The sequence below is a fragment of the Callithrix jacchus genome, chromosome 14, assembly GCF_049354715.1.
Source record: "Callithrix jacchus isolate 240 chromosome 14, calJac240_pri, whole genome shotgun sequence".
Classification (NCBI taxonomy): domain Eukaryota; kingdom Metazoa; phylum Chordata; class Mammalia; order Primates; family Cebidae; genus Callithrix; species Callithrix jacchus.
The window spans coordinates 33,575,600-33,600,364 of record NC_133515.1 but is presented as its reverse complement, the minus strand read 5'-3'; the positions used below and the strand labels follow the sequence as shown (position 1 = coordinate 33,600,364).

The 24,765-nt window shown below is 36.9% G+C and overlaps 1 protein-coding gene and 1 long non-coding RNA gene across 10 annotated transcripts in view; one reads left to right on the top strand and one right to left on the bottom strand.

Moving 5' to 3' along the window:
• Positions 1 to 24,765, top strand: part of CTNNA2 (catenin alpha 2) — a 1,148,556-nt gene that overhangs the window by 33,622 nt on the left and 1,090,169 nt on the right. The gene's annotated exons all lie outside the window — the stretch shown is intronic.
• Positions 8,528 to 23,864, bottom strand: LOC128929596 (uncharacterized). Its single transcript, XR_008476263.2, has 3 exons — positions 23,785 to 23,864; positions 21,677 to 21,734; positions 8,528 to 9,527 (listed from the first exon to the last, which is right to left on the bottom strand). It is a non-coding gene; the product is annotated as an uncharacterized LOC128929596 (long non-coding RNA).

Below are 24,765 nucleotides of genomic sequence, written 5' to 3'. Positions count from 1 at the left end.
GATTTTCCTGAATTGTAGCATGAATGCCACTTGCTTATGTAGGATGACTTGTTTTAGTTGATTCACAGGACAAACACGTTTTTAAGTAATAGTTACGTATTTATAATGAGCACATGAAACAAGCAATTTTATTACAATAAAGCTAAAGTAAATATTTTCCTGGTAAATATTTATAAGTGAACCAAAGGTGACTCAATTTTGTCAAATATTAATGAAGTCACTTATACATTTAAAAAAAGATCTTTGGTTCTGTGACTTTGTTTTGTGTAGCTTTTGAACACCATTTAACTCTTCAGTGATGTGTTTATTTCTGAATGCTTTGTAGTGTTGAGAACTTTTCCTACTTACTGTAAGTTTGACCACATAAGTTGCTTAAAACAACTTAGCATAGTATGGAAAATTGGAAATTGGTAGGTTTTATTTAATAGCTATCAGATTGGTCTGATTAAATGTCAAATTTTAATGTTGTGTTGATCAAATTGTTTTGATTGATTTGCTAGTGATTCAGCATTTCATATGTTGTGTAAAATGTGCATGAGACATGTCCTAAAGAAACATGTCTTTGTTAAATTTGTAAGTCTACAATGTAACTGTGCTTATCTCTATTTGTGTTTTGTTAACATTTTTAACCTTGAAAGTATATGCATGTATATAAATATAAATATATACTTATATATGTATCTATTATATATACATATATAAGTATAAATAAGTATATATATGTGTAAATATATACACATATATATACTTACATCTATAAGTATATTATATATATGTGTAAATATATACACATATATATACTTACATCTATAAGTATATTATATACTTATATATATGGCCTTGAAATAAATAGAATAGATATATAAGTACATACATATATATATATCCTCATATACTTGGTAAAAATATGTACTAAAGGTTATATTTAGCTACAGAGTAAGGTATTTGCCAGACAGCCCTAATTCTTCTGACTTAGGAGTTGATTACAGGTAAAGTGGTGGCTCGTGTCTTAGATTATTAGAACATTTAAAATTTGCATTTCCTCATCTTGATAATTCTTTTTTTTTGATGGAGTCTTACTTACTCTGTTACCATGCTGGAGTGCAGTGGTGCAATCTCAGCTCACTGTTACCTCCACCTCCTGGGTTCAAGGAATTCTCCTGCCTTAGCCTCCTGAGTAGCTGGGACTACAGGTATGCACCACCATGCTCAGCTAATTTTTTCATTTTTAGTAGAGACATGGTTTCACCATGTTGTTCAGGATGGTCTCAGTCTCTTGACCTCGTGATCTGCCTGCCTTGACCTCCTAAAGTCCTGGGATTACAGGCATGAGCCACCGTGCTCGGCCCCAATCTTCATAATTTTTATGAAATATTTCACATGGTGCTTGTAGTGATAATTTTTCATAATGTTAGAAAACTAATGATGCTTTCAACTGTAAGTTTTCTGGCCTTCTAATTTCTTTCTTTTTTTTTTAAGCTTTTTACAAACTATGCTTTATACTTTTGCGACTGAAATGCACCAAACCTTTTAGCCTGAAAGTACTATATATTGTGTGAATGTTTTCAGCACTGCTAGACTTGCCAAGATAACCTGAAGCATTTTGTATGGCTGCTGCAATTTCCTACTGCCAGTATTAACCCCCATTTTTCATCCCCTAGTAGGGACTATTTCTTCAGCCCTTCAAAATCGAAAGAAAGAAATTTTGTATTTCAAAATGCACTATATTATCTAATGTTAAAAGTGAAAGAGTTATCCTAAAATAGCTATCCTGTTTAAGATTCTTTATGAGTTTGCAAATTTAAGCAGCAAAACTTAGTTTTCCTTTTTGAATGCAATTGACTTTTTTATTCTTGTGAATTAAAAGCATTGAAATTAGGTTGCAGACATTTAAACAGAACGTCTCAATTTTTTTGTCTGTCTTGAGCTTTGAAGCAAAACTAGATTTGAATCTCAGCTTGATTGCTCACTAAAACTGGGCAGGTTTAATGAGCATTCTGAGCCTTAATTTACTTATCTGTAAAATGAGATGGTAATACCAACCTGCAGAGGATTAAAGGTAATGCACATAAAGTTTATAGCATGGTACCTTAAACACTATTAGCAAATTCTTATTTTACAAATGTTAGCATAGAATGGAGCTGCTTTAATTTTGGAAATCTCACACGCACCCACACACACATTTATTTATTTAAGACCATTTCACTATTTCCTGTAAACCGGTTAGACACTATCAAAAGTGAACATTTTCATCATATTTTAGTGTCCTCATTTTTTTTCACATTTGCACATTTCTCTGCTTCATGTGTCACTAAGAGTTTTTATCCACTTATGAGAATATGGAGGGACTTAATAAGTTTAATGAATATCATAATAGTTTGTATGCATTTTCTACCATTTTAAAAACAGAACACATGTGTTTAAAAAAATTTTGAATTCATTTTCAACCATTTATAAATACTCTGTTTTTCTTTTTAGAAAATTTTTATTAACTTTAGCTTACAGTGTTAAGCAAATTTTCTGAAAACCTGGCTGTTTTATGACGTACGACAACACAATGTCAAGTGCAACATTAGATCTTTGATATATAGTTCACTATTAAGTAACTTGTTTATCCTCTTCCATTAAAATGTATTTATGAAGTTTGGTAAAATGTTTGTAAAGTTTCATTGAAATGAAACCATATAATATTCAAAAATGACAAAGCAGTCATTATGAGTTGGATGTCCTATAAAAGCGTGTTAGGATTTTATTTTACTTTGAAATGTGAAATCAATTATTATTTCAGTAACTAAGCATTATTGTACCTTTCTTCTTAAGAAGATTAATATGCAAATTTAGTATTATCTTAATTCAAATATTTTTTGTTTTTAAAGATGAACTAGACCGCTCTAACTTGCTGGTTATAAACCGGTAGTTTGAAATACATTTTGACTCATTTATTATTTTGACTGCTCTGACGGTTTTCAGTCTGACAACTTTTTTTTTAGTAGCTCCACTGCTTCCATCACATCCAATTGTACCTTGTTTAATGTGTTGGTTTTATGCTTCACTAGCAATGAACAGATCATTTAATAGATGACTCTATATGAAAATATGATTTATGATGAAAATGATTTCATAGGCTACATATAGTGCAGAACTATCTGGAAATAAAACATTGTGTCCATTTGTTTTACAAGGTCCATTTTATAACTTTATTATGATAGCAAAATGTGATTGACATCAATTTGGAAACATTAAAGAATAAAAAAAGACTTTGTGATTTAAATTTCTTGTTGTAAAATATTAAAGTAGAAAAGACAACAAGTATTTTTGGACCAGGGAAGAGTTGGACAAAATTAGTCTGGTGGGAGATCCAGGTTTGGGGAGGTTTTTTTTTTTTTTTTTTGAAATGGAGTCTCACTCTGTCAACTGGAGTGTGGTGGCACGATCTTGCCTCACTGCAACCCCTGCCTCCTGGGTTCAAGTGATTCTCCTGCCTCCGCCTCCCGAGTAGCTGAGACTACGTGTGGGTGCCAACACTCCAGGCTAATTTTTTGTATTTTTAGTAGAGACAGGGTTTCACCATGTTGAATAGGCTGGTCTCAAACTCCATACCTCAAGTGATCCACGCACCTTGACCTTCCAAAGTGTTGGGATTACAGGTGTGAGCCACTGTGTAGGCTGTTTTGGGGAATTTTTTAATGAATAGTGTGTAGTGGCAATAAATCAGTTGAGTTATAGGTTAAGTCTAGAGAGGTCAGTCCATAATCTCTTGAGCTAAGAGACAAACTACAAAATGAATTTCTTGGCTTGGGAAGCCATAAATATGGCTTTCTTTTCCTCTCTTTTCTGTTCTTTGTAAGTGAAGCAATTGAAACAAACTTTTTTGTGTAAAGGGAATAGGAAATGGGAAGATTTCTGGGGTCTAGAAGGTAGTTCCTAGGCTAGGTGCCACTTCAGATGCCTTCTGTAGCATAGAAGATAGATATGACAAGTTCTCATGACTGATAAAAGGCAGTTGTTGAAAATAAGCTGTTTTTGAAAGTGCAGGGACATAGCTATATGAGGTTTTAGTGACTTGGTGAGAATATGCATAGCTTCAGAACTTTTTCTTGGTGACACAAATAACATTGATTTTTCATGAGACCCAAAATGAAGACGAATTCTTTCTTAAATTCAAGAGGTTACCTGAGAAAAAGGCTTAGGACGTATTGACATTCCAAGTGGCCTAACCAAGAAACAGTCCCTTAGCCTTCCTTGCTTGAGCTCTGGGTGTACTTCTAAGCTCAGATAGATTGACTTTGGAAGAGGAAGCAAGCAACTGTCAATTTTCAACCTCCATTCAAAGGACATCTAACTTGCAGAGAGAGTCCCAGTCTGTGCCCAACTAGAGCATATGATAACGGTTCTGTTTTATTATTACCTGGGGTAGCAACAGGCCAAGTCTATCCAGAAGGATGAGAAAAAGGAAGAGAATGGATCTTTAGTGTGTGTCTATTCTAGAATGATTGCTGTAGATACACTGTGTCCCTTAATCCTCTCTAATGCTATGAGGTTGTTAATAACATCCTGTATACTGATGAATATTACGATGCCTTATATCCAAAACTATTGCCATATAAATATGAATCTCATATGTCATGTAGACTCAGGTTTTTTCCAAATTCCAAATATCTCCATTATATTTAAATTCAACCTCACAGGATAGCACCGTTGCAGAGACAGTTGTCAGCCCTCTTACTCATTCTCACATACTTTTTTAGTGATAGAACTCCTGAATTGGACATAGGGCAATATGTGTCTTAGCCTTCCTTATAGCTACATGTGGTTATTCAGAAAGTTATATCCAGTAAAGCATGAGCTGAGTTTTGTGTGCAACTTCTAGGCCCTATGCTTAGAGAGAAGTGGCATGCCTTCACTTCCGCTTCCCCACTACCCACAGGCTGGGTTGAGTTACAATAAGAGAACCTAGATTACAAAATGGAAGCTGTACATTGAGGATGCCAGAGTAATACAATAGATGGTGCCCACATTCGTGATATGGAGCAGCAACATCAAATATGAACTATGTATATGCCAACTGTTGCACGAGAGGAAAAGGAACTTGTTTAACTCCTTGATCTGTTGCCTTTTGTCATAGCAGGTGGCCTCGTATCCTATTTACATCAAACACTTTATAAACACACTAAAATTATAAAATGATGAAAACACATTTGTGTAGTTGGGGGATGTTGTTTTCTTCTGCAAAAAAAATAGTATTCAAAGTGAGTTTATTGTCTTCACCAATGAATCCATACACCCACTAGGTGTCAGTGATTTTCCAGGTTGATAATTCCCGACTTAGGCAAAGACGGAAAACATGTGACTCAAAGTGAAGTCAAAGCGTACCTGTTTATGTTCACCATATAAGTACTCAAACAGGTTTAAATTAGTCCAGAGCAATATTTTTAATATTAATAAATACAACTAGTAACAATAAAGCATTTCATGAGCGTCAGGCACTATTCTAAGCTCTTGATATATTTACTCATTTAATACAACAATCATATGAAGTAAGTACTACTTATTATCCCTGTTTAGCAAAGAAGAATGTGTGTAAGTCAGGCACAGAGAAGCTAAGTGCCATACCCAAGATTGCCCAGCTACTTGGGGAAGAGGTGGGGTTTGAACCTGAGCAGTCAAGCTCTAGTCACTGCTCTAAACTGTTTTCTTTAGGAAGTTGAAAGACTAATATGAAAGCCTTGTACAGTGAGTGCTGTGTTTATTCATGTGAGCCCAGTTGCTATAAATATTGCCGAGCCACATGCTTTCACTCAAATGGGATCTTCCCTTGAACCATCCAGTGTTTTTTCTAGGTCCCAAGTTAAAGAGAATTTAGTATCCTTAAATTCTCAGGAACTTTTAAAACCATGTCTCAGAGCAGAACTGTGACTCTGACCTAAAACAAGTTAGAATTCATGGGAAAGTTTTCCAACTAGTTATATTCAAGCATCCTTCATAGTAGAATAGAGAAAGCATCTTTTTAAAAATATTTAAAATTTTATCCAAATTATTATTACAGTAGCACTGAATAAGTCATAAAAACGTAATTTCCTTATAGTCCTTTTATCTGGCAAATTGCTTCTGCTTATAATCTGTAGCTGCTCTTTTAATTCTTTCCAGTGTGCAAATATATTAAAAATAGGTACTAAGAGTAGTACAAATGTGCTGTTCTTTGATTGCTTTTCATTGCCCTGCTACAAACCAAAATGTGGTTTATAGCAGACACATGTAACAGTTTAAAAACTACCAACTGTCCCCAGGGATGGAGCAATCCACTAAATGGCACATTAACTCACTGGAATACTGATTGATTGTATATTATTGCAACTTCTGTTGCAAAAACTATATACATTTTTTAGTCTTCTCAACAACAGTTCTCCCTACAATAGCATATTTATTTATATTGAAGAAGTTAAGGAAGCTCGGTTGTATCTCGACAACTTGTATACCTATTGATTCCTTTCCAGATTCAAGCCTTAAGCTTTGCTCAACAGTACTGCCAGGCCAATTAATTTTTTACATATTTGTGCAATTAGTTAAAAGAATATTTGATGTACTTGTTTCCTAAAATGTAATGTGCATGCATGCATGAGTGTGTGTGTGTGTTTCTCTAGGATCAGTTCTCTGGTATATAGTAGGGATGATAATACGGTTCAAAACATTTCTCCATGGGTAGTACAGGGTTTCTCACAGAATGACTCTTTGATGCAAAATAAATTTATTACTCTTGTGACTAATTTTCCATATTCATTATATTAGCAAGTGTTTTTTGTAATGTGCTTCATCTGGTACCTAATATGTTTAGATATATAAACAAAAGCTGTCCCACAACGATGACATGTTAAGAATGGCTCTCCTGGGCCAGGTGCGGTGGCTCCTGCCTATATTCCTAGCACTTTGGGATGCCAAGGTGGGCAGATCAGGAGGGCAAGAGATCAAGACCATCCTGGCCAACATAGTAAAACTCTGGCTCTACTAAAAACACAAAAATTAGCTGGGCATGGTGGCACACACCTGTAGACCCAGCTACTCAGGAGGCTGAGGCAGGAGAATTGCTTGAACCCAGGAGGCAGAGGTTGCAGTGAGCCAAGATCGCACCACTGCACTCTAGCCTGGTGCCTGGTGACAGAGCAAGACTCTATCTAAAAAAAATTCCTCTCCCATATGAGAAATATTTTGATGCTGTATGAAGTTATTCTTTTGTGTGAAGACTCCTACATTGACAATATTTATATGATTGCTCTCTCTCTATTTTTTGATGCACAATAAGGGCAGAACTCTGGCTGAAGAATTTTCCACAATTGAGTCATTCATATGGCTTCTCTCCAGCAGGGTTTTCTGATGTGAAGAAAAGGTGACATCTTCAACTCAAGTATTTTCCACAACCTTTACATTTTAATGATTTCATCCCATTGTAAATTATATGATGCATAATAACATGAGATCTCTGTATATAAGACTTCCTAAATTCATTGTCTTCATAGGGCCTCCCTCTTACAAAAGTTCTGTTACATAATGAGGTGAGTGTTCTGTCTGAAAGATTTTCCATGTTCAGGACTGTCACTGAGTTCGTCTCTGCTATGATTTATTTCATGTCTAATGAAACTAAGACATGGACTTGAACTCAGATCCAGAACAAGTAAACTTAATAAACATTTATTGAACTCTCCACTTTAAATACACAAAATATACATTCTTATCAGTACCGCATCACACCTACTCATAGGTTTAAATGAAATATCTATCGGCCATTATTAAGCACAATTATTGGCATAAAAGAGGTTTTCAATACCCATTTTTAGAAGAAAGCAACATTCCCATTCTCTCTCCCTCTCTTTCTTCCTCTCCTTCATTCCTTTTTTTCTTTCTCTCCTTCTTTTTTTCTTTCTTTGAAAAAATAGGGAAGATAGAGCATACAAAATGAAAGTCAATACCTATAGAGTTTAAGAAAAAACTTCGTTGAGGGTTGATTGTACAGTTTTCTTACATTTTTATTATTGCCTTATTAAAAAAAAAGAAACTAAGACATAAAACAAACCAAATACTTTCCAAACTGATTACATATGTACAGTTTATCTCCAGTATGAGTTCTCTGATATAGGAAAAAAGTGACAGAACCAGGTAAAGACATTTTCACATGCTTATGCATTATTTACCTCCTTATGGTTTCTCACCAGTGTGATTTATGTGATGTCATGTAGTGAGAACCCCACTGAAGAATTTTGCATCTTTATATCGATAGTGTTTGTCTTTTTATTTATACCCTTAGATATACTTATCACTATCACTGTATGGTTTATCTCCTGTCTGAGTTCTTCCAAACTGAATCAGGTGAATGTTCTAACAAAAGGTTTGAGTACATTTACTACTGTTACTGACATGGTTTGCCTGATGACCACTAAACTAAATTATGTTTTAAACTTTTAACATTTGAATAATGCTTATGGAAAGACTCTCTAAGTACTAGGTGAACATGACAAATACAGTGTCCCCAGTATTTATAACTTCTACAGACTCTCCTAGGTACTTTGTGTGTGTGAATGTGTCTTATCTTAAATGTTTCTCTTCATTTTCCAGTTTGTTTTCACATTTCCATTTTTAATGAAAATTCCAGAAATCATTCCTTTCCATTTTTGCCATTTTAATGTCATAGAATTGTTTATCTTCAGAAATGTCATTTTTAGAAATTGATGATTTGATTTCAGTGATAGTCACTGATTCTGGCCAGGTCTCTTGGTGAATCTGACCAGGTCTTCCCAGCTGTGATTCATTACCTTTCTCCATCTAGAGGATCCCATCTGTTTGGGAAGCTGATGCTCCAAGGAAACCGGATTATTATAGTTCTAGGGCATCACTTATTTGATTATGGGTTGCTAAGAAGTGAATTTGGTGATGCCTACAACCGTGTCCTAGAAGCTGACCTATGCCTGGGACTGGACCATTAATGACTCAGCTTCCATATTCCCTTCTCTGATTTATTGAGTAAGTTGAGAGACCTGTGGATGCAACACTCTCTGTTTGGCCAGGTTCAGCTGGTCTGGTCTACCCCACAGTGCCTGCTCCTCTTGACCTGACTTGCATGTACTGTGGGTTAGCTGCTGTGGCCTTCTCCATACCTCTCTGTTCATCGTGTCCCCAACTCCCAATCCCAGGCACTTGAGCTAACCCCTTTCTGATGCTGCCAACCCACATAGAAATATCTTTTAAAGAAAAGACTGTTGGGCCAGGCGCGGTGGCTCAAGCCTGTAATCCCAGCACTTTGGGAGGCCAAGGCGGGTGGATCACGAGGTCAAGAGATCGAGACCATCCTGGTCAACATGGTGAAACCCCGTCTCTACTAAAAATACAAAAAATTAGCTGGGCCTGGTGGCACGTGCCTGTAGTCCCAGCTACTCAGGAGGCTGAGGCAGGAGAATTAGCTGAATGCAGGAGGTGGAGGTTGTGGTGAGCTGAGATCGTGCCATTGCACTCCAGAGTGGGTAACAAGAGCAAAACTCCGTCTAGAAAAAAAAAAAGAAAAGACTGTTTATTTTGATGAAGGTCTGTTGCAGCTTAATAATTATGTGTCTACAGGGCCTACAGTGCATAGTAGTATTTTAGGAACTCAGGCTTCCTTCTGATTACCCATCCAAAAACAAATTTCTCAGAAGTCAGGTAAGGCTAAATTCTGTCTTAATTATTTTAAACTCTCTGTTCATTCCTCAGTTATATCATTTTCAAAAGGTATAACATAGGGATTAGAAATTTGGTTTGGCCAATGGAGTATTTTTGCAACAAATGTAATTTAAATGTCTTTTGGGGAGCTTTATTATATGATTCCCTGGTTCCCATAATTTCCGTGCCTCTTAGCACATGGATTGTGGCAGGATTCACACATGTGGAATGAGCTTACTCCAAAGCATTACACTGTCTCCTTAGTCATCTGGTCTAATTAACTTACAGTCATTTACAAAGTATACAAATGTCATGTTTTACAGAATATCCAGGATGGTTTAGATCCCTTCAGAGTTCAATATGACAAAAGACTAGAGAATTGGCATAACCCTAGTGCCGGATTATAAGTATATACTCTTTGTCATGTAATTATAAACTGCTGCAGAAACTACTTTTCAATATGTTGGACAATGATATATTAACCAGCTCTGCAATTGACTAAATACATGAAGCTATATTAATCTGTTGTAATAAAAGCATACCCCACTGGAGTATGCAGTTGGGATTACTACTTGGTTAAGTTTTTGGAAGTTTACTGTCATCTGTCAGGATTCATCTTTTTTTGTAGTGCCAGATGGTGAATTAATTGGGGATATCATGGGACGACCACTACCCATGGTTTCTTTATCTGCTGTTTCCCCTGTTATATCCTATAGTTTTTGATACACTATTTTGAAAGAACAAGGAAGAGGGCAATATCTGAGACTTATGCTTGACTTTAAGACCAAAGAGTCAAACTGAGAGTTCTGCTATTTATGTTTGTTTTAATTATATAAGACCAGTACAATAATCAGTGGCTAGATGCATGGACTTAGTGGACCACTATGAGCCAAAACTGGGCTGGAGCTTCATTTATTACCCAACTCTAATACATTATCCAATCTAATTAGAGATAGGAGGTCAGGGAGGGGGTACAATGATGTTTCAGTTCCCTGGATATCAATGTCAAGTGAAACTCTGTTTCTAGCATTTCTCAAAATGTCTGAATTTCCCCTTTCTGCACTGTGTGGTTACCTTTATGATCCTCAGCTAATACCATTGGGAGTTCTGAAGCTGAAATTGTTCTTCAGCGTTATTCTTTTTGAGGTAAAAGGGCTAGATCTTCGGACCTTTAAATTGAGCAGTCACTGGATGCTGTCTTTCCTTGGGAAGAGGCCATGACTCTCACCAAGACACCTTTCTGCAGTTAAAGACAGTTTTCAGAGGGAGGCCAGCAGTGAGCCACCAGTACATGACACTCTTAGCATGTGAGGGAATCACTATCTTGGTCCTGAAAGGAGGATATAGGCCCCACACCACATCTTCCACTCCAAGTCCATAGCCAAATTGCAATGGCAGAATATTATGCAATAAAAGTAAAGACATACTGTAGATAAGAAGACCAAATCTAAAAATGCTCAAATGTCACCTCTGTTGTACTACCATTACATCTGTATTGAGCACACCACTCATTTACTCATTGTTTCCTTTATTCAATCATTCAGGTTCTTTTTATACCAAATACCATACGTTGTGAGCACGGTTTGGATTCCTAGCATTGTTTGAATCTCAGCTATGTTCTAGTTGCACTGCACAGTTCTTTAGTCTTTACAACATGAATAAACTGAGACACAGATGAGAAACCTTGTATACCCACAATCACCTAGCTGATGAATGGGAGAGTTGCAGCTGGGACTCAGTTCTGCTTCTAAGGACTGGTGTTCCCTTCCCACTATATCCAAAGATGTTTATGGGAAATGTTAACCACAGGATAATTACCTAAAAAGTAGGGGAATAGAGAATAATGGAATCTGTGATAACTTGATAAGTCAATTAGCAACATTTCAATAAATATTATTGTAGGAGATGAGAAAAATTTGCAGCTTTTTCTTATAGCTGTGTCTGTTTTAATATTTTATACTATTTGTCACTATATATCTGCTGCAAACAAAAGAAAAAGACTGAGATGAGTCTCTATCAAATTTGGAAGTTTATTTTGCCAAGGTTGAGCATGCACCCAGGAAAAAGAAAGAGAACTTAGGAACATCTGTGATTATCTGTGCTTTTTCCAAAGAGATTTTGGGGACCTCACCATTTAAAAGGGAAAGAGAAGGCAACAGGGAAAAGAGGAAAGGGAAAAATGGGTGAGGGAAGATAAAGAGGCAAATGGTTATATTCTTTTTAAGGTTTTGATTAGTATTGACTGAATCCACATTTTACATTTGAAAGGAGAGTGCTCAGAGAATTTCATTTTTATATAAGATAAAGTAAATACAGAATAGAGGAAACAGTCAAATATACATTTTTCTCAGGTGAGGGCAGAAGGATAACTGCTATTTTTGTCTTAGTCCCATAGCTGTGGAGATAAACTGTTAATTTACATTGTAAGAGTGAGTTTCAGGGTGTATTAGTCCATTCTCGAATTGCTATAAAGAACTACCTGTGACTGGGTAATTTATAAGGAAAAGAGGTTTAATTGACCCACAGTTCCACAGGTTGTACAGGAAGCATGGCTAGGGAGGCCTCAGAAAACTTACAATCATGGTGGAAGGCAAAGGGGAAGCAGGCACATCTTACATGGATGAATAAGGAGAAAGAAGGGAGTGGGAGGTGCTGCACACTTTTAAACAACCAAATCTTGTGAGAACTCACTGACTATTCATGAGAACAACAAGGGGGCAAAGGGGATATCTGCCCCCATGATCTAGTCACCTCCCAACAGGCTCTTGTTCCAACATTGTTGATTACAATTTGACAGAAGATTTGGGCAGGGACATAAATCCGAACCATATCATTTCACCTCTGGCCCCTCCCAAATCTCAGGTTCTTCTCACATTTTAAAATACAATCCTGCATTCCCAAGTCTCTAAAGTCTTAACTCATTCCAGCATTAACTCAGAAGTCCACAGTCCAAACTCTCCTCTGAGACAAGGCAAGTTCTTCTCCTATGAGCCTGTAAAATCAAAACCAGTTAGTTACTTCCAAGATACAATGTGGATACAGGCATTGACTAAATACTTCCATTCCAAAAGGCAGAAATCAGTCCAAACAAAGGGACTACAGGACCTATGCAAGTCTGAAACCCAGCGGAACAGTCATTAAATCTTAAAGCTCCAAAGTAATCTCCTTTAACTTGATGTCTCATACCCTGGCCACAATGATGCAAGGGGTTACTTGGCTGCTTCACCTGCTGGTGTTGGTGTCTGTAGGTATTCTAGGCATGCAGTGCAATTCGTCAGTAAATCTACAATTCTGGATTCTGGAGGATAGTGGAGCTCTTCTCATAGCTCCACTTGGCAGTGACCCAGTGGGGACTCTCTGTGGGGGCTCCATCCCCACATTTTCCCTCTGCACTGCTCTAGTAGAGGTTTCCATGAGAGTTCTGCCCCATAGTAGACTTCTGCCTGGACATCTGGGTATTTCCATTCATCCTCTAAAATCTAGATAGAGGCTCCCAAGCCTCAACTCTCACACTCTGCACAACCTCAGGCTTAACATCTCATGGAAGCCACCAAGGCTTTTGGCTTGCACCCTCTGAAACAACAGCCTGAGCTGTTCCTTCATCCATTTTAGCCAAGACTGGAGCTGTAGTGACCACAATGCCAGGCCTTATTTTTTGAGGCTGCATAGAGCAGTGGGGCCCAGGACCTGACCCACAAAGCCATTTTTCCTCCTAGACCTCCAGGCCTGTAATGGTAAGGGCTGCCACAAAGGTCTCTGAAATTCCTTCAAGAATTTTCCCCCCTTTATCTCCACTATCAGCATTTGGCTTCTCTACAAATGTGAATTTCTGCAGCTGGCTTGAATTCCTTCTTAGAAAGTGAAATTTTCTTTTCTATCATAAGGCAAGCCTGCAAATTTTCCAAACTTTTACAACTCTGCTTCTCTTTTAAATATGAGTTTCAGTTCCCAATCATTTATTTGCTCTTGAATGTAAGTGTACACTGCTAAAAGCAGCCAGGCAACACCTTGAATATTTTTCTGCTTAGAAATTTCTTCCCTCTGATATCCTAAATTATTACTCTCAAGTTGACAGTTCCCAATATGTTCCTCCTCTCCATTTGAGACCTTGTCAGCTTGGCCATCTGTGTCCAAATCACTATCAGTATTTTTGTCAAAATCATTTCAGAAGTCTCTAGGAAGTTCCAAACTTGTTCACATCTTCCTGTCTTCTTCTGAGCCCTCCAAACTGTTCCAACCTTTTCCTATTACATAGTTCCAAAGTTGCTTCCACATTTTCAATTATCTTTATAGCAATGCCCACTCCTGGAATGAATTTTCTGTATTGGTCATTCTTGCATTGCTGTAAAGAACTACCTGAGCCTGGATAATTTATAAAGGAAAAAGGTTTAATTCATTCACAGTTGCACAGGCTTAACATGAAGCATGGCTGGAGTGGCCTCAGGAAACTTACAATTATGGAGGAATGCAAAGGGGAAGCAGGCACATCTTATATGGTTGGAGAAGGAGGAAGAGATAGTGAAGTGCTATACGCTTTTAAACAGTCAGATTTTGTGAGAACTCACTCTCACTGTAATGCCAAGGGGGAAGTCTGCCCTCTTGATTCAATCACCTGCTACCAGGCTCCTCCTGTTATCACTGAGGATTACAATTCAACATGAGATTTGGGTGGGGACACAAATCCAAACCATAACACAGGGTGAAGATCTTGGGCCTCACATAGAATTTTCTTGTGAGCACATTGTAAGGGAGACCAACTGGGGAGGTATGTGGACTTCTATCTTTGCAGCTACCTACTAAAGAACAAAATAGGAGGCAATTTTGCAACTCAGTTCTCACGCTTGACTTTTTCATTTAACATAGTGAGTTTGGGGTCCCGAGGTTTTTGCTTTCCTTTCACACTACAGATAAATTTGAGTTGTTGAATGGTTACATTTGATCTGCTGTATTGTTCCTGCATGTAGTGACCTGTTAATGTAAAGCTTTGGCTCCATTTAGAAAGATCGATGAAGGATTGCTTATCACTCATGTGCTGGCCCCTCTTATAGCCATCAATGCCTGATGGCACATAAAAACCTTTTTTTAAAAAACACAAATCTTTACTTGAATGACTTAGAATATATATTGGAAACGATATGAGTAGCCTCCTACATATTGAGGTAAATAACTTTGCAGCGTTATTGGAAAAAAATCACTCAAGGTTAGCTTCTATTAATTGGTCACAATATCTCCTTTAGGATTATTTGGAAAAAGCACTATAAATGGAGATAGAGAACATATGCTGTATGATATTACCATATGATTATATACACTGTGCTATAGAGAGCACTTAACGTTAGCTTGGGGGTAATTCTAAATTTTGTCTTCCAGTGGGACTGACACATCTAATTATGAAGGTAGTTTGCCATACCCATTGCCAGGCCATAGGATAGTTCAAAAAACCCAATGATTCTGTATCAAATGTCTGCTAGATTGTCAAGGTTCCCAGAGCAATACCTCTATAAAAAGTAAAAAATAGATCATTAGTATAGAAGGCTCCAGACACCTCATACCCAGCATCAAATTGTGCTAGACACTCTATTAAATTAATCCTCCTCTCAAAATAGTTCCACAGAAAGTGGAGGTTACTGTCATTATTTCATAAATGAGGAGAATGATGATACTTCCATGGTTATAGTTTTCTTATTTTTGTTTTCTTTTTTTGCAAATTTACCCTGTCTTATCCAAGAGGCATGAAATAGAAAATCCAAACAGAGGAAAATTGGTATTAAGCCTATCAATCGTTGGTATCAGATATTTTAAAGGCCATTTAGAAGTCATTTAATTGTATTTGTTTATTTTCAAGATGTATTTGTTCATTTTCAAGAAAAACAAAAAAGCCCCTCAGAGGCTGAAGCCCATTGCCAACTACCTGGCTAGAAGTTTATTAGGAGTTAGGAGCAGATTTCACATTCAAGTGTGCCACACAAAGAATGCCACACTCTTTTTGCCTTAGGGCATATCTATGTGGATCCTATTTTTTAAGGAAATTGAGATGCAAGTGACATCCTTAGGCTTTCTAGGTGACAAAAAATTGTTCTATCACTTTCCCCTTTCTTGGCAAATTTACTCTTGCCTTTTCAAAAGCAAAATGTGAAAATTATTGTATAAGGTCATACTCTGTACTATAGTGTAGCTGAGAAAACACCCGGTAGCCCCCACTCTGAGACTTTCCCTCAAATGCATCCCCTTGAATGGAGAGGGAAAGGTGAGAGTGAAACTGGCATCATATTAAGCAACAAGACAGTTTTACTTCAAAAGCTTTCATTCATGTTGTATGTTTCAATAATTAATATGAGTTTACATACTACTAATTTAGAAGAGGCAATCGCGAATCTCATTTAAGAAATTTTGTGTGTTTTAACATTTAAACTGCTCTGTTGTATTTGAATTGAGTCAGAATATATCATTTCATTCTCATGCTATTAAAACATTTCATGCAAGAAACAGATTTATAGTGAACTGTATTCTGCAACATGAACAGAATTCTGACTAGAGCATTAAATTTCTTATTCTTAGTGATGTGCTGTTTCTACTTGGCAACAGTATTTCACATTAGGTTTTACCAAGGTCAACGATATAATAGTTACTCAAAAGATACAAGAAGTGTTCATACTTCAAACACAACTCAATGTTACCCACTAACCTTGACTAAAGAAAGAGTTCCTACAGCTCCTTATTCAAAGACTGAGCTGAGTAAGTAAACAAAGTGAAAAATGTAAATATTTTTGTTGGCAGTTTTGAGGATTTAATTTCTTATTGAAATATAAGAAATTTACTTTGTCAGAAACCTTTTTGGTTCTATAAATGGGTCCATTATAATTTTTGCAAACGTAGCTTTTTAAAATTAGATGATTGTCAAAACACATCAACATCAAATTTCAAAGAGAATTCGACTATAGTCCTTGCTTTTATTTTAATTTTCTTATGTTTATGATTGAGTAATATATTCTCCTCTGTACAAATCGAAGAGTCTGCTGACTTGTTAATAAAAGTTCTAGAAGTGATTTTTCTAGTAATAATGGCTTGTTAATATAATAATGATAGGTTTATATTGAGCCCTCTTTATTCTCTCATTCTGTCCTGTCATCATTGACAAGTTTCATGCATTTGTTCAGTAACTGTGAGGGTTAGGGATGAGCCTTTGGTCAAGGATCAGAGGATTTCCTCCATGTAAATTTATCTAGTTAATAGAAGATTTTATAGTGGTGACTTGGACCTCCCTAGCAGAATGCAGCAATTATGTGTACTGACCCTGGCTAGCACTTTTATTCTTGGTTCAGCATGCATATGAAAAGAGGAAGATGTAGCTTCCTTTTTTGTCTAATGCATCAACAAACGTTAGATGATGATGATGACTTCTAGCTTTGTGAACTGAAGTCAGTCCCCCAATACATTCTTAGTTACACTGTTGTGCACAAAATGTGGGTGTTCAGAAGGTCATAGTGCTAAAGCCTGCTTCTCTGAAATGCAGTCCTTAATATCCTAGCTATTTGCCAATGTAAAGACAAAATCGTTAACACCTTTTGCTTTCTTATATGTAAAATAGCGCCATTAAATGAAATTTAGAGTCAGGGAGGCCTAGCTTTAAACACTGCTTCTCTAATCGAGTTACTTATGTAATGTCTTTGAGCCTCAATTTTAAAATCCGGAACTGGTACAGCAGTGTTTGGAAATGTTCATTTTTATTGGAGACAGTCAGTAAAAGAATTCTTTGATTTACTAGTTTTAAAACATATAAAATAAATCGGAAGGACCTTTTTGAGTCACTTAATTTACCCATCTTTTTCTATCTATCTCCTAAATTAAATCACCCTACATGCTTACATTTTTCTCTGATTCTTGAAGATCTTCAGAGAAGGAAATTCTACAGCCTTTTTGGTCAGCCTGCTCTAGATCCTTACGACATTCACTTTCAGGGATCTCTTTCTCCTATCTAACCCAAATCTCTGTTGCTGGTATTTAAGCTCATTTCTTCTTGCATTGTGCCCTGGGGATATGTGTAAAATGGGTTAGTTTTTTTGTTTATTATGCTCCCAATAGTCCTCAATACATAAAATTTAAGTTATGTCAGAGTTATCTTTATTTTATAACCTACAAGTTTTACCTGTAAGGGGAGTTCTGAGGCTAAGGTGTCCCTCTTAATTCTGATGTTTGCATTTATTTTCTTGCTGTCTATTATGTGAGATGTGCTTCATTTCAGAAATTAGAAACAGAATGTGATGGGTGAGCTCTGGATGCTGGAATTTAAGCTAGTATTTTCAAGAGACATCTTGGAGGAGATAGCAGAGATGCACATTTGAAAATTAAATGTAATTCACTTTTTAAATTTCCTTAGTTAAAAAAAATGACCTATGCTTATAATTTGTCTATTTGGTTTTAAACTCATTGCTATTCTAATTGGTCTCATTTACATTCTATTACCTAAAATTTGAACTACTTACCCTCTGTATGGAAGACTTTTAGAGAACTTATTAAGCCCTTAGAAAATTGTATTAACTTCTTTAAATTTGGCTGTCTTTCTTTTTTCAAAATGATGACTCTTGCTTCTGGTGGCATAATCTGTATGAACTGATTTGACTCTAAAATCCATAATGTAATTCATTTGTTTTCATTCTGGATTCATATGTTGAGATAAATTGGCTTCTGTGCAGATGTGCCTACATAGGATTGACTTTCTAAAATGGTATTGACATCTATTATTTTGGCAGTGTGCTACAGTGGTACTGAACCTAATTAACTGAAAACTTTCAGTTTAGTAGAATTTTCCGTTTAGCTGTGCATAGGATTCTCCTGGGGAGAGCTGAGTTTGATTTTGTTTTGTTTTTAAATATAATGCATACTTCGCAGCATTCTACAGAATCCCCAGAGAGTTTATCCATATAGAGATTTACACATATATAAGCATTCACAAAGAGACACTCCCATATTTCAGACTAGACTATGGTTATCAGCATATTCTAATTCTGCATAGATTTTTCTAAAGAAATTTAGATAATATTCTTTGTATGTTTAAGTAGTTTCCTGGGCTGATAAAAGCTTAGTTTAAAACTAAACATGCCAACAATTGATATTAACTCAACACTGAACATGATAACTTTTTGTAGATTGATTCTGCCATTTAGTGATGCAAAAATGACTGCATATCTCACTATTAGCTATAATTTAATCAGATATCATTTATGTTGATAATGTCATCTTTGTAAACATCTGGTCTGATAACACTTTTAATAGGTACCAGAATTCAGGTTTTATGGACGTATTCACTATTTGCCAATCTGTTTATATTTATTAGTTTAAAGCGTTTGTGATATACAATAGTGCTGCAAACATTCAGTGAATGATCCATTATGAATCCTTTCCTAAAGGGACTTGCAGTTTAATAGGGAAGATAACAAATGTGAAATATTTACAGTATGTGGTAGAAGGTCCTCAGTTTCTTATGGAGTACTTGATAGAGTACTGATTTTCTGTTTGGCCCATCAGGATGGGCTTACTTGAGACATTAAAGATGATAAGAATTTGGGCACAAGGAAATGAGTTTACAGGGAAAGACCTTCTACCCTGAGAGCCTACTATGAACCAAAAGTTACATGCACAGTGACTCAGAGTTTTTGTGGAAACTGTGTGAACTTTTTGTTTTAATTGGAGCTTAGGTAACCGTGGTGAATAAGAATGAAACCTGACTGTGGTGGCCTTGAGTGCCAAACTAAGAAGAAAATTAATTCCAAGTGTAGATCCTTTGGCTAGCAGGATAGATGTATTGAATAAATGCTTGTGCTCACTCCTCCTTTCTCTCTGTCTCTCTTTCTCTGTCTCTTCCCATCCCATCACTCTTTCTCCCTTCCTGTCTTTAGATTGTTAGCCACTCAAATACTTTATCTTTAGTTCTCATACTCTCAGCACCTATTATTGTAGGTGCTTAAAAATTGATGAATGAATGCTGATAATTAAGGTGGAACTTTACTCTGAGAGGAGTGGAGAGATAGAGCATGTTTTAGAGCAGTAATTTGAGAAGCTGAACCTTCTAAAGTATATAGCTTGTGTTACTGGGTAAGAAAAAACATTGAAAAGAGCTGATACTGGAATTAGATTGTCAGAGGGCACTTTCCTGGTATATGCCATTGGTTTCAAAATCTGGCAGTTTTTGTGAACCACTTGGGAACTTTTCAATATGCCTGAGTTCTAGGCCTTAATCTTTGGAGTTTATGATTGGGTAGGTGTGGGGTGGCTCCAAGGATCTGGATTTTGATTGTGATATTTTGCCACATCTGGGAACCACTGATGTAAGTGAGAAATAATAAGGGCCTGGCCCTATTTCTGTGTGGGAATGGAGGGCAGGGGTACGCTTAAGAAATATTGCAGAGACGTAGTTGATTAAACTTAGGAATACATTTTTCCCCATAGTAAGAAAGAATGAAAGCTGAAACCAGGCTTTCAGACCATATAACTACAAAGATGGTGATGTCATCAATGAAGTAGCGTTGTTTCCTGGCAGCTGACAAAGATGTTCAGATGCGCTTTGGACAGACAGAAAGTACCTGGAAGTAAGTTGAACACTAGTAATTCTATGCAGCAGAGAATTCTACAGGAACGTGGAAAAGAAGGCTGGACTGGAGATAGAGACTTCAAGGTTAATGATAATGAAGGAGGTTATAATAATAGTGGTGAAGATGATAAAATAATATTAATTATAACAAAAAACCTACCATTTATGTGCCAGGCTACCGATAATAAATTCATATGTAACATGTCATATCATTCTTACAGAAACTCTGAGAAACACCCAATTTACAGAGAAATAAATATGTTGGGACTCTGAGAAGTTAGTTTGCCTGTGATCTAACAGCCATTATGTATGATGTGTATATTTAATGTCTCTAGCGCCTGACTCACTAGTCCAAGAAAGCCTTTGTGCATAAGAGATGAACAGTGAAGAAAAGTCACCTACATTATATTTTTGAAGAGAAAATGACAACTTGGCGAAAGTAGATTTTTAAACAGTATTAAATGTTTCAGAATAGTAAATTAGTATCAAAACTTGGGAAAATCTACTGGCTTTGATAGTTAGGAGGTCATTAACAACCTAGGAGGTTAGAATTAAGTGAAATGGAGATGGAAAAGGATGAATGATAAGGTGTTAGAAGTTTCTCTTCAGAGACCAGGAGAGAGGGTGGGTGTAGCAGCTTTATTAGGTCATAGAAAGAACAAAGAGGTGGCTGTTTTTCAATGTTCAGGGTGAAAATGTCCACACTCTTAGAATATGGAAATAGCCTTGGAAGAATCTGGTTGTTAGACAACTTTAAAAGTGGCATTGAAATTGGTTTTAATTTGGGTTGCTGGCTTCTAAGGGTAGGAAAATTAATACAGTATGTGGCAGGTGTGGAGGATTGGATGGGGAATGATGTGACTATCTATTATATACTATGCCCATTAGGAAGCAAAAGAGGATGGGTATTAGAAAGGCAAAAGAATGTCTTTTCTAATAAAAAGCAGATTTCTCATGCCTGTAAATTTCCAACAACAAAAGTGAATATGGTAGAAAAAGAATATGAAATACCAAATGATCTAAAGAGCTACAGAAGCTGAGTTGTGAATACATCCTGGAAACTCCTCAGACTGAAGGAAGTGTTCATCATCAGCTATTTACTCAACCTCAAAGATCGTTCGTTTATGAAGAAGCATCACAGATTTCACCTAGAATGAATAATTTTTTATATTTTTTCCAAATGGTATCATTTTAATAATACTTTTACATTTTAATTAAAATATAATTAACATACCATAAAATTCATCCATTTAAAGTGTATAATATAGTGGTTTCTAGAATATTTGCAAGGTTGTGGAAATACCACCACTATCTAATTCCAGAATAATTTCTTTTCCCCCAAAAGAAACCCCATACATATTAGCAATCATTCTCCTTTCATTGTTGCTTTCTATGTTTAGTGCTTACTTCAGGAGCTCTTGTGAGGCAGGCCGGGTTGTCACAAAATCTCACAGCATTTTCTTATCTGTAAAGATATGAAATTCTGGGTTAAAAATTTTTTTCTTTAAGTATGTTGAATATTGGCTGGTAGGGTTTCTGGCTTGTAGGGTTTCTGTCGCGAGATCTGCTGTTAGTCTCATGGGCCTCCCTTTATGGGTAACCCAACCTTTCTCTCTGACTACCCTTAACATTATTTCCCTTTATTTCAACCTTAGTGAATCCAACAATTATGTGTCTTGGAGTTGCTCTTCTTGAGGATTATCTTTGTGGTATTCTCTGTATTTCCTGAATTTTAATGTTGGTCTGTCTTGCTAAGTTGGGGACGTTCTCCAGGATAATATCCTGAAGAGTGTTTTCCAACTTGATTTCATTCTCCCCATCACTTTTCAGGCACACCAATCAAACACAGATTTGGTCTTTTCACATAGTACCATATTTCATGGAAGCTTTGTTCATTTCTTTTTACTCTTTTTTTTAAATCTTATCTTCTCACTTTATTTCATTGAGCTGATCTTCAATTTCTGATATCCTTTTTCTGCTTGATCAATTAAGCTATTGATACTTGTGTATGCTTCACAAAATTCTTGTGCTACGTTTTTCAGCTCCATCAGTTCATTTATGTTCTTCTCTAAACTGGTTATTCTTGTTAGTAATCTATCTAACCTTTTTTCAAGGTTCTTAGCTTCCTTGCATTGGGTTAGAACATGCTCCTTTAGCTCAAAGGAGTTTGTTATTACTCACCTTACGAAGCCTACTTCTGTCAATTTGTCAAACTCAGAGTAGTTGTGATCCCTTGGCGGAGAAGAGGTGTTCTGGTTTTTGGAATTTTCAGCCTTTTTGAATTGGTTTATCCCCATCTTCACAGATTTATCTACATTTGGTCTTTGAAGTTAGTGACCTTCGAATGGGGTTCTTTGACATCTTTTTTGTTGATGTTAATACTATTCCTTTCTGTTTGTTAGTTTTCCTTGTAACAGTCAGCCCCGTCTGCTGCAGGTCTGCTAGAGTTTGCTGGAGGTCAACTCCAGACTCTTTTGTCTGGGTACCACTGGCAGAAGCTGCAGAACAGCAAAGATTGCTGCCTCTTCTTTCCTCTGGAAGCTTTGTGCCCAGAGGGGCACCTGCCAGATACAAGCCAGAGCTCTCCTGTATGAGGTGTCTGTCGGCCCCTACTGGGAGGTGTCTCTGTCAGGATACATGGGGTCCAGGACCCACTTGAGGAGGCAGTCTTTCCCTTATCAGAGCTCCAACTCTGTGCTGGAAGATCCACTGCTCTTTTAAGAGCTGCCAGGCAAAGACATTTAAGTCTGCTGAAGCTGCTTCCACAACTGCCCCTTCCCCCAGGTGCTCTGTCCTGGGGAGGTGGGGGTTTTATCTATAAGTCCCTGACTGGAGCGGCTGCCTTTTTATCATAGATGCCCTATCCAGAGAGGAGAGAATCTAGAGAGGCAGTCTGGCCGCCATGGCCTTGCTGAGCCATGGTAGGCTCTGCCCAGTTTGATGTTCCCCACTCTGAGAGTAAAACTGCCTATGCAAGCCTCAGCAATGGTGGACACTCTCCCCCACCAAGCTCGAGCATCCCAGGTAGAACTCAGACTGCTGTGTGGGCAGCCAGAATTTCAAACCAGTGGATCTTAGATTGCTGGGCTGCATGGGAATGGGACCTGCTGAGCCAGAACACTTGGCTCTGTGGCTTCATCAGCCCCCCTTTCCAGGGGAGTACATGGTTCTGTCTCACAGGCATTACAGGTGCCACTGGGATATGAAAAAAAAAGCTCCTGCAGCTAGCTCAGTTTCTGCCCAAATGGCTTTCCAGTTTTGTGCTGGAAACCCAGGGCCCTGGTGTTGTAGGCACCAGAGGGACTCCCCTGGTCTATGGGTTGTGCTGTACAAGCACTCTAGCAGTATCTGGGCTAGAGTACTTGGTACAGTCCCTAATGTCTTCCCTTAGTTGGGAGAGTGAGTTTACCAACCCCTTGCACTTCCTGGATGAAGCGATTCCCCACCCTGCTTTGGCTCACACTCCTTGGGCTATACCCACTGTCCAAGCGGACCCACTGAGATGAACAGGGTACCTTAGTTGGAAATGCAGAAATCAACCACCTTCTGTGTCGATCTTACTGGGAGCTGCAGACTGGAGCTGTTTCTGTTTGGCCATCTTGCCAGCAATCTCTTTTGTTTTTTATCTTTGTGATTATGACATGCTAGTGAGTGTGAAGTCATATCTTCTTGTGGAGATACCACATCTCTAATGATTTGAGAGATGTGTATTTTTGGAGTGGTAAATCATGATGTTGAACATCTTTTCATGTACTTGGTGGTGGCCATCATTTAGCTTCTTTGGAGAAATATCTATTCAAATTCTTTGCCCATCTTGAGCAATTTGTATTTGTCTTTTTATTATTGAGTTATAATAATTTTTATATATTCTGGATATTAGATTCTTATTAGATATATGATTTGAAATAATTTTCTTCCATTCTGTGAATTGTTTTTTTACTTTTTTGATGGTATGCCTGAAGCAAAACAGTTTTTAATTTTGAGGAAGTAAAATGAGCCTGCTTTTATTTTGGTTCCTTGCTCTTGTGGTGTCATACCTAAGAAATGATTACCTAATCCAAAAGCACACATATTTGTGCCTGTATTTTGTCTATTTGGGCTCTGTTTCATCTATTTTCTTCTGAGAGTTTTGTAGTTTTGACTTTCATATTTATAGATTCTTGATCCCTTTTTAATTAATTTTCATATGTGGTAGATATCCAGCTGCATTCTTTAGTATGTGGATAATCAGTTGTCTCAATACTATTTATCTTCAAAGATCAGTTGGTCAGAAATGTATGGGTTATATGGGGAATCTTAATTCTGTTCTATTATTATGTGTTTCTATCCTTATGTCATTATTAGACTGTTTTGATTACAGTAGACTTGTGGTAGCTATAACATATGGTTGCCATTTTAAAGTTTGTGTTTTTTAAATAATATAGTTAGGTAAATTTATTTGTTCATTTATGTTCTTAGTTAATCATCTTGACTGAAAATTTATTTGCTAGGACTTT